The sequence below is a fragment of the Bombyx mori genome, chromosome 13, assembly GCF_030269925.1.
Source record: "Bombyx mori chromosome 13, ASM3026992v2".
Classification (NCBI taxonomy): domain Eukaryota; kingdom Metazoa; phylum Arthropoda; class Insecta; order Lepidoptera; family Bombycidae; genus Bombyx; species Bombyx mori.
In genome coordinates, this window is record NC_085119.1 from 10,530,692 (window position 1) to 10,541,814 (window position 11,123).

An 11,123-nucleotide genomic window follows, 5' to 3' on the forward strand; every position below is an offset into this window, starting at 1 on the left:
TTACGCTCAAATGGGGCGTATACCTGCCACCAACGGCAATAAAAAGCAAGAAACATTTCGTAGTACACAATGCGAGTTACTGCGTGCTATGTGCATCTATTGTGGATAACTGTGATAGGAACAGAACTGACAGACACTTCCCGGTTCAATGCTCGTCAATGAGATCGCGTACCGAACTCTGACTTGAGTTTACTTCGCATTGAAATTCTAGATACGTATAACTCACGTAGAAGCTGAGTTGGTTAGAATTAAAACACATTTTCAAATGTCGCCTAAACTTTTTTCATATACAGCTGGTAATTATTTTCCACTTGCAATGTTATGCTCCCGATATTTGAATTATTTTTTCTTACCCTATTCATTATTAATAAATACATAAATGATAATAAATGAAGATTTGGTATTTAGAACCAATTTATGGAACAACCGTATTAGTATGAAAATGAATTCGATCGTAATCAAATAAAATCGAGTTAGGTATATATATGAATATATATATGAATATTATATATGAAATGATAATTGGAATAGAATAAAACCAGACGAAATGAAATGGAATAATAATCCAATAAAATAGTGGGAATTCACTGAGACTTCAGTGGATTATTTAAAAGAGCCCGAGAAGCCACGTCCAAGTTTCATTTTCCCTCACATAATATGTATATTCACCACATATAGGCACCACAGCTATGCAGGCTATACTTAAGAAGCAACAAATAAACACAATTAATACCCACAGCTCACTCCTCCGTCCGCCAATAAAACAGGTTTCCAGATTATGTGTTGCAAAGTAATATTTATATACCTAATCCAGCTATAAGTTCTGTTACAAATGAAAATGCATTTTTCTTAATGAAGTAATGTAATATCATTAAAATGTATACTTACATATTTATTAGTCTCAGCAAAAAAGAAAATAGTATTCTATTCGAAATGGCCACCTTTGACATTTATACAGGCCTTTAATCTATTTGGTCACGAATCTATGGATTCGCACACTTTTTCCAAGGGAAATTTCGCCACTGCTTGCTCCAAAGATTTTTAAGAGACTCAATCTCGCCGTGTCGTTTAAAGCAGGCCATGTCCTCTAAAATTGACCATAATTTGAAGTCTAAAGGGTTGAGGTCTGGGCTAGATGAGGGCCAGTCTTCAGCTCTTATAAAGTCCGGAACGTTAGTTTCAAGCCAGGCTTGGGTAGTTCGTGCCTTGTGACCAGGTGCACAGTCCTGCTGGAAAGGCCACGGTATAATTATAAAAAGTGTATTGCTGAGAGGTTTCACAACATGATCCAAGACTGTATCTTGATATACTTTGGCTGAAGTTTTCACTCTTTTTTCACAAAAATGTAGTTTTGCGACTCCTTGATAAGACACGCCCTACCAAACCAACACTGACGCAGGATGATGACCACATTGTACCTTTCCGACACTTGAGCAGCTTCTTTAGAACTGTGAGCGTACTTTATCATTTTGCTTATTGTTGTGTTCTTCAATCGTGAAAATTTTTTCATCGATAAAGAGGATATTTCTGTGCCTTTCACCTGCGTATCGCGACAGAAGACGTTTTGATCGATTCACTCTATTTAATTGCAAATATTGATTTGGGGCATGTCCTGTATATCGACGATAAGCACCAAGCTTCTTGTTTTATAATACGCGACAGAGTCTAGCGGGAATCTTTATTTCTCGCGATAAGATTTTTTGCTTCCTAATGGGGGTTTCGACGAATTCTGGTTTTAACAGCATTAACAGCCTTTGTATTTCTAAAAGCACGCGGCCGCCCTGATCTTTTCCAGTCTTGGACAGACGAAGTGTTGGTGTATCTGTTGATAATACGATATACGAACATACGGCTGATACAAAGCTTTTGAAGTGTCTGGGATATGACCGACGGATCCATGCCCACTTTGTACAAGCCGATCACTGCAATCCTATTTTTTTAATGCCCCATTCCATATTGTAATTAGGTAACGATCACGAAAAAATATATGAAATGGCGTAAAATCGAAAGAAGTTTTTAAAATAATATACTTGTTCCAAATTCAAATTAATTAAAAAGTTGAAAAAATATAAGTTTTTATGTATGTGTATGTATTTATGGCCAGACTAGTAAAGTTTGAATTTTAAGTAAATAAATATTTTTTAATATCTTTTGACATTGGGGTTTAATCATTCGTTGTTTGTTATTTGAAACTCTAAAATAGTAAATTGAATTGTATCGTTAAAGCATAAAATCTATATATTTGATTTAAATATATTTTTATTTCACTAATAACCAGCGATTGGTAATTAATGATTGATTTTTTTTATTGCTTAGATGTGTGGACGAGCTCACAGCCCACCTGGTGTTAAGTGGTTACTGGAGCCCATAGACATCTACAACGTAAATGTGCCACCCACCTTGAGATATAAGTTCTAAGATCTGAGTATAGTTACAACGGCTGCCCTACCCTTCAAACCGAAACGCATTACTGCTTCACGGCAGAAATAGGCAGGGCGGTGGTACCTACCCGCGCGGACTCACAAGAGGTCCTACCACCAGTAAAATGTACGAGTATAATAAGTACTCTGTAATTATAGCGTTTTTATTGCCGATCTAGGTGGTTCCGCTCATTCCCTCCTGGCGGAAAGTAGCTCTTGTTTATTATTAGTTTGGACAAATCTAGGGGAATAGCGAATTCTAAAAACCTCTTTTTTCATTAATCGGTTTCAGTTGTGTAGGTTGTTTTTACTGTGAAACTTACGTATGGTGAAACGCCAAATCACAGTCACACACGAATAACTTCGGACGAATTGGCCAATTATTTTTTTCCACCCCTCCAATCTTTAAGTTAAGTGGATTCTGCGTCATAGCCTTGAGTTACATTCGACAGTGGCGTTTCCGGGATAACCCGGCTTATCTGTGAAAATGTTTTGAATTTTATAAATAATCATTTACGTATATAGATTTGAATTTCGCTGAATTCAAAAAACACTGAAATAAAATGATTTTAGTTTTTATTTTAAATTATTTGGACATTAACTATAAACTAAATTTCAAAGCAAATTAGTTTTAGGTTTTTACTCGTATATACTAGCGACCCGCCCTCGCTTCGCTTCGGAAACATTAAATTTTATTATTAATAGCTGAGTCCCGCGATGTTACCCGCGGTTATTGTCGTACCGCGGGTGAAGCCGCGGGGCGAGGCTAGTCTAAAAAAGTAGCCTAAGTTACTCCTTATATCATCAGCTACCTATTAGTGAAAGTCTCATCAAAATCGGTCCAGCCGTTCCAGAGATTAGCCGGAACAAACAGACAGACAGACAAAAATTGTAAAAAATGTTATTTTGGTGTATGTACCGTATATATATTCATATGCATGTAGTAAAAAGCGGTTATTTCAATACTACAAACAGACACAAATTTTATTTATATGTGTAGATCTATACTTTAATATTATAAAGAGGAAAGATTTGTTTGTTTGTTTGTTTCGAATAGGCTCCGAAACTAATGGACCGATTTGAAAAATTCTTTTTCCATTAGAAGCCGACATTGTCCCTGATGAACATAGGCTACTTTTTTATTTAGTTTTTATTTTTATTTTTTTGGTTTCATGTGTGTTTTAATGTTTCCGAAGCGAAGCGAGAGCGGGTCGCTAGTGTATAGATAAAGTAATTTTGCACCATTTTTCATTCGCAAATTATTTTGACAATAGAGAATACAGAATCCGAATGTTCGATGACTGTCTCTACAGCTACATTCTCACAGGATTCAACATTAAGTACTGTTTGTTCGACAAGCTTGTAGTTGTTTCTTGTAGTTTATTAAAGTGAAATAAATTATTAGGTTTTATAATAAATAAAGTTATTTTTGCTCGAATTTTGTTAAAATTCTGCTAAATTGCTTTTTTTAAGTTCCTATCATGTGTTTTGACCTTGCTAAGTTCTCCAAACTAAACGGAAGTTACAACAGGCTCCGGCTTAACTGAGTCTCTAAAATTCTAATATTGCTTCGGTATATCCTTGGACGACTTCGACCACTTTTATTAACGAAGAAAATTAAAGTGGTTATAATTTAAAAAATATCTGAGACAAGCTTCAATAATTAAATTCATCAATTAATGTTAACAATAGGATAACCTCAAAAGTATACTTTGAAAACAAACAACAAAAAAGTTCACAATCTGTCCACAAATTATGAAGGTATCTCCGGTATAAAAATATATACATTTAGAGTCGAACATATAATCATCCCCTTTTTTAGGGTTTATTAAAACGTTGTCAATTATTATAACAAAATGATAAATCAGAACCAATTAGTGTAAAAGTTTAACTTATTATAACAATACTATTGGCACTTCCGCCTTATAGCTCAAGGAGGGCTAATGATGATTATTTAATTTAAAAAACAAACGGTTATCCCCTTCATACGCATAATTAGACTGCAGCAGAATTAACTAAGAACCGGTTCGTGCGAGCGTTATCTATAATGATCATACGATACCTTTATTAACTTAAACATAATAAAATTATGATAATTTTATTTTAAATCTAAAGCCATGTATTTTTTTTATCCAATTTAACTGGTATGTATGCAATTGCAAATGTTAATCGTCTTTGTGGACTCTATATCTTATAAATTAATGTATCGACGTGACCGCCACAGGAGTCATTGACGCGGAAACTAATATGAAACTGCTTTGACATCGACAGATTGGGTCAAGAACAACTTGTATCGCTGTATCAGTCCACTCTGCTTATGACGGAACTACTGCTGTTCAATAGCCCCGATAAAACATCATATTGTGATAATTTTATGTATGCATTAGTAATGGATTAAAATTTTTGCATAAATAAAAAGTTACATTTTAAAGAATTCTTTTAGATTTAATCGCACAGAAGCATGAGTTAAGAATTGTTAGATTTCACTATTATTTCCAAGATTATCATTGTTAGGTGGTTTGCCAAAGTAAGGATTCGATGAAATTTAGAAAATTATGACGTAATACCTGTTGGCTGTGTGATATCGACCTACAATAGCATCACCCCGCTCTGTGGGTATCATAAAAGGAGACTAAAGGATTCACTGGGGAATGGACAGTAATGATTTCTGAGTTTTCCATATACATATTTACCAGCATACTGCGCTCGTCATAATTTACTAGTAATGCGTCTTGTATTGTATGCACACATGGCTATGTACCACCGTTCTGCGTATTACTATCGAAGCAGCCATGTTTTGCGATTTGAAGGATGAGGCAAACTCCGACTTTATAACTCGGGACCCCATAGACAGAACCCACTGAGTTTCTCGCTGGATCTTTTCAGTAGCTGCGATTCCGATCCGGTTGTAGATCCTTGCTAGGGTCTGTGCCAGTAATTCTCTCAGGTGAACTCACCTACCGGTCCATGAGTAGTTGAAATAGCCCCTTAGGCTGCCAACGATAGGGTAAGAAAAAAATCATGAAGTGGATGGCGATGTTTTTTTTTTCGGTCCGAGGGCCAAACCTCCTACGAGTTACCCGCGCCTAGCGGGCGCGTGGGTATGTGGGATTTGACGATCTGCAAGGTGTTGGGAGCAGACCGCGGGCCCAAGGAATTTTAGGGCCCTACTCACTAAACGGGAGTCGTTTACACTCGTACTCATAACGTAAATGCCGCCATCCACCTTGAGATATGAGTTTTAAGGTCTCACTTTTAATGGTACAATAGTAATGTTTTTATTAAAAAAAAAGGATTTATTTTCATCTTTTTATCACGACAATATTTTCAAGCTCACCAAGTAGTTACCGCTCCTGACTCTGGGGCCGGGGGTTGTGGATTCGATTGCCACATTGAGAATACATTTGTGCTATAAACAGGTTTTTTTTTTATTGACCGTGCAGTAGTGTATCGAGCATACGGCCCATCCGATAGTAAGTGTTTACCATCTCTCGTGGACGTCAGCAGTGCCAATGGACAGAGCCAAGCCGCTGCCTACCGCTAATTGTTGATTTTTGGTCTGGGTGTTTATTATCTACATATGTATATATGTTAATGTAAATAAGTCTCTAGTTCCCATAATCTACATATGTATTTAATTTAACGTAAATGAGTCTCTAGTTCCCATAACACAGGGAATCCTAATTTGGGGCCGGATGACCGTGCGTGTTTTGTTCCTGTTATTTCTCGGTGTTTATTAAGTATGTTGTGTCTTGAATACTTAACTTGTTGCGAATTCTATCTCTTGTATCTGCTGGTGTTATTTGAGATTTGGAAATATACAAATATAGTACTTTAATACCAGAGTACCAATTATTTTTTGCATCTAAATATAACGTTAATTGAAAATTTATTTCATGTGTAGGTATTATTGGGAATTCAGGGCCTATTCACGGTATAGTGACCCACTACTCGGTATCCGGTAGTAATTATAGGCAGTATATATAGTATAGGATACACAGATAGAAAACGCTTCATGTTTCAAATTACTATTGTACATCACTACATAGTATAAAATAAAGTCGCTTTCTCTGTCCCTATGTATGCTTAAATTTTTAAAACTACGCAACGGAAATAATGCGGTTTTGTTTAATAGATAGAGTGATTGAAGAGGAAGGTTTATATGTATAATAACATCCATTAAATAGTGGAGACATCAATAATAAATTACAGTTTCCGAAGCGAAGCGAGGGCGGGTCGCTAGTGCATGTATAATTTATTATTTATCAGTTCATTTCTTAGTTGAATTACTTTTAAATAATCACCTAACGGCTAACGCGTCTAATTACAGTTAGTCTGAATACATTATTAAATTATATTAGCAAAATCTGAAAAAAAGTCATTTTCTAATCTGACTTTACTGACAAGTAACAGTATTAATTTAATAACTATATTATGCTAATATTGCTGTCCGTTTAAGTTATTCGATAGAATCACAGAATAAGCTACTATATAACGCTATTTGATACGCTACATAGATTCTGAGTTACACTAAAACGAATTCCAATTACATCAGACTATGCAACTGCTTAGTGCCACGTAATTCGTGGATCGAGGAGAAAGCGCGGCGGCCTTGGCAATGAAGCGCGTTCAGCTACTCAGCCGGGCGCGTCGTTGTGACTACGCGACGGCGTCGTCGCTCCGCCCGCCTTGTAATTGGCGCGAGTTTTCACGCAAGCACAACACTTTCGTTGTCAATGAACTTGGAAAGCCGAGGATGCTCTGTCATTGTCGTAAGATACCTGAGAATGCACTCTCGCCGGCGCACACGCTTCTCAATTGTGACACGCAAGTGACGCAACATTATAAGAAGTCAGTTACTGCTCATCAGTTAAAACAATGAGAACTTTGAGAAGCGTTGTAAAATTGAATTATGAGAAGTAACAAAAATTGTAATTGCAAATTTCTTGTTCAAATTGGTTTTTTATAAAACTATCGAATACATTTCAATAATAATAATAATATTGAGTTAATACTAAGATTTGTCATCTCACTATAAAAATTAATAGGTTTCAACCGTATGAGTTAATTAGGCGGTAATAAGGCTTCGGTTTGAGGGAGCGCCCCGGTGGGAAAACTAAAGGCGTTTGGTCTCACTTGACGCTTCAATGATCACGAAAACTACCTCGATCGTAGCATGGACAGTTATTACTGTGGAGTAGTGTTGCATTCTTTTTTATTTCATCACATGTATTTTCTTGCTCTAACTGAGCAGTCGGATTCACATTCATCTAATGGCTTCGAGAGGCCATTGACATTACGAAGTGAATACAGTCACCCGCCTTAGAACATCAAGTTGAAATTTCAATTGTATCTTTTCCTCAATAAAACAGGAAATCAGCAAAAAAAAAATATTATCTACCTGAGCGGACTTATAATTACATCCTGCGGCCAATTATTATCTAGGTACTATAAATTTTTATCTATAAATTATCTTTCTATAAATATTATGAATACGTCTGTGGGCTGATAAGAAGAAGAAGAAAATGATCATTACTGAGCACAGCTGCCTCTTGTCCTAGATATTCCTGATTAGTTCAGCTGAATTATCATTACATGCGGTTCACTTCACTCACATTACAATGCTCAGGTAAAAGTTAAATAGGATAGCTCTTAATCTAATTATATTGAGACTTTGATCTCAAATTCTTAAGATGGATGGCAGTTATATTCATGTCGTGAAGTCTTTGCGCTGCGGCAACATGACAACTATATAACAAATTTAGAAAGATATTTGAAATTAACTAATTTAATGGATAGATTTTGTATATGGCAACTTTTTTTTTGTACGAACGAAATTTTCAATGTAGCTGTTGTTCTAAATCACAGCGCATAATAAGAAAGGCTTGGGGGAACCGCGCTCCATTGGCGTCGTCGTTACGCACGCCAGCCCTCCGCTTCACCAGCTTGACCATCTGACAGAAACCGACAACAAGACAATTGTTTCGAACCGAGTATACATTTGTTAGTTTGGCGTACCATAAAAGGAAGGAATTATACTGTACGTTCGGAATGGTTTATTCGGAATTGAAATGTGTAAGTTTAAAACTTGAAAAATAAATTATGCATTGGAAACTGAATTATAACCATGAATTAAAAAACAAAAAAAGATAACTTTGTTTGTAAAAGTATTCCAGGCGGGGCGGGGCGTAGCTGCTGATGACAAGCTGATTAGCTTGATATTGTTGAATGATTTTTTTTTTCAAATTACACCCACATACATACCTATGTTTCATTACTTTGCTTATAGCCGCTTGAAGTACCTCTTTTTAATTGTTTAATTTAATTGTTTGATTTTAAAATAATAAATTAGTTCCGTTTATCGAATACATTGAATATTTTTACTTTATCCATGTCTTTCGCAGATTCACATTTTTCTAATACACCTTATGTCACTCTTACAAGTGAGACAAATCTAATGGCACTCCTATGTTGCAATCTCTCAAAAAACTAGGGCTGTAGTACGTAGATTAAAGATAAATAATTAATAATTATAAGCATACACTAGTACACACACTACATTTTTTACTCTTGTGAGTCCGCACGGGTAGGTACCACCACCCTGCCTATTTCTGCCGTGAAGCAGTAATGCGTTTCGGTTTAAAGGGTTGGGCAGCCGTCGTAACTATACTTGAGACCTTAGAACTTATATCTCAAGGTGGGTGGCGCATTTACTTCGTAGATGTCTATAGGCTCCAGTAACCACCTAACACCAGGTGGGCTGTGAGCTCGTCCACCCATCTAAGCAATAAATAAATAAAAATACTAGAAGGCGTATTGTATGCCCACATGGCTACGTACCACTGTTCTGCCTGTTACTATCGAAACAATCATAAATAACCTTCCCCCTTTGGCAGTCGCGTCAAAATACCTATACGCAAAACGGATAACGCATATCGGTAAAGTTTTCAATGTATTTTTAATTCGATCATGTCATGATATTAAAATCAAGTTAAACCATGATAATACTGCAGAAGCCTAGTGTTGTAGCTTCAGTAGCAGATTAAAAACATAATAACATTGCATACAGTATGTATGTTAGCTTACGAGATGTGGCAGGTGGTGGCAGTAATGGGTCGGCATACCAGGCAGTAGAAATTCTCGGCGCCGAAGGAAGTGAGCGGACCCGACCTTGACATTTACCGCGACGCCGACGCGAATGTGCCTGCAGACTGATGACGATAGGAGGAAGTAGGAACACATCAGTACACTGACACCGGCCCGGTTACTATTTATATTGCCATAAGAAAAAAAAACTTATCGTTTTAATGGTTGTTTCAATATCGACGTTCACTTGAAATGTTTTTTTATTTTTATTGCCCTTGTAGGCAGACGAGCATACGGCCCACCTGATGGTGAGTGGTTACCGTCGCCCATGGACTTCGGCAATGCCAGGGGCAGACCCAAGCCGCTGCCTACCGCTTAATACGTTCCCCAAGCCTGTAATGTTAAATATCATGTACCTTCTACATTAGATTAAAGGCTCAGGAATTAATCACTTTATTATAGAAGAAACAGGTAAAACGTTCATAGAAACATATACGGATTACTCTACGATCAGCAAATGTACCTACCTATGAAATAATGAACGATTTTTTTTTCTTTAATTGCAATGCATTATATAGACTTAGCTAGTTTGTAGTAAGATTATTACTACATGTTTGTGTTGTTACTATATGCTCATTGGTTGCAGTAAAGATAAAAACGTTAAAAATTGCAGCTTTCTTAGAAGATATTTTTTAAATATATAATATATACCAGTTGGTAAAGTATTACAGAGTGGGTTTTTCTTTTTATAAGATGTCTACACTATTGCTGCGCTACTATTGTAAATATAAAAATCGATATAATTAACGTTCTGTGCTTTTAAACTATGAACAATAGATTTATTTACAGATAGTGGACCGCTCTGGCTCCGCTCGGGTCTTTAACAAAAATTTCAACGATATTTGACGTTGTTTTATTTTTATAAATAAATTAACACTTATTGCGGCATAACTATAATACTTATACATATGCTGTCGCGACACTTTTTGTAAATTATAATGTGTTCTGCAAAGTCGTAGTACATTATTTTATTCTATCATCAATAGTTTTCGCAGGGCACGCGATATAAAGAATATTTTTGATAATTTTTTTACACCTTGGGTTACATTATTGGAGTTTTAGTAAGGAACCCTAATTTTTTTCAAAAAAGATTATAGCCTATGTCACTCGGGAATAGTGTAGCTTCCAAACAGTGAAAGAATTTTTCAAATTGGTTCAGTAGTTTCGGAGCCTATTCAATACAAACAAACAAACAAATCTTTTCTCTTTATAATATTAGTATAGATTAATACGTGAAGCAAAAACTTTGTACCCCTTTTTACGAAAATTGCGCGGACGGAGGAGTGTGAAATTTTCCACACTTATAGAGAATATAGAGAAGAAGTGCACAATGCTAATATTTTTTTAAATAATGCATAAAAGATACATTAAATCAATAAAGCAAAACATTACACACACTACATATCACACGTATTTGACGCACACACGCATGCATACCTACTATTTATTGTCAAACTTTTGTTTTTGACGTCTGTTGTCAAATTGAGAATACATTAAATATTGTTTGTCTTTGATAATATTTTTATAGTGTAGTCTTGGCGAAATTTGTGATTATAG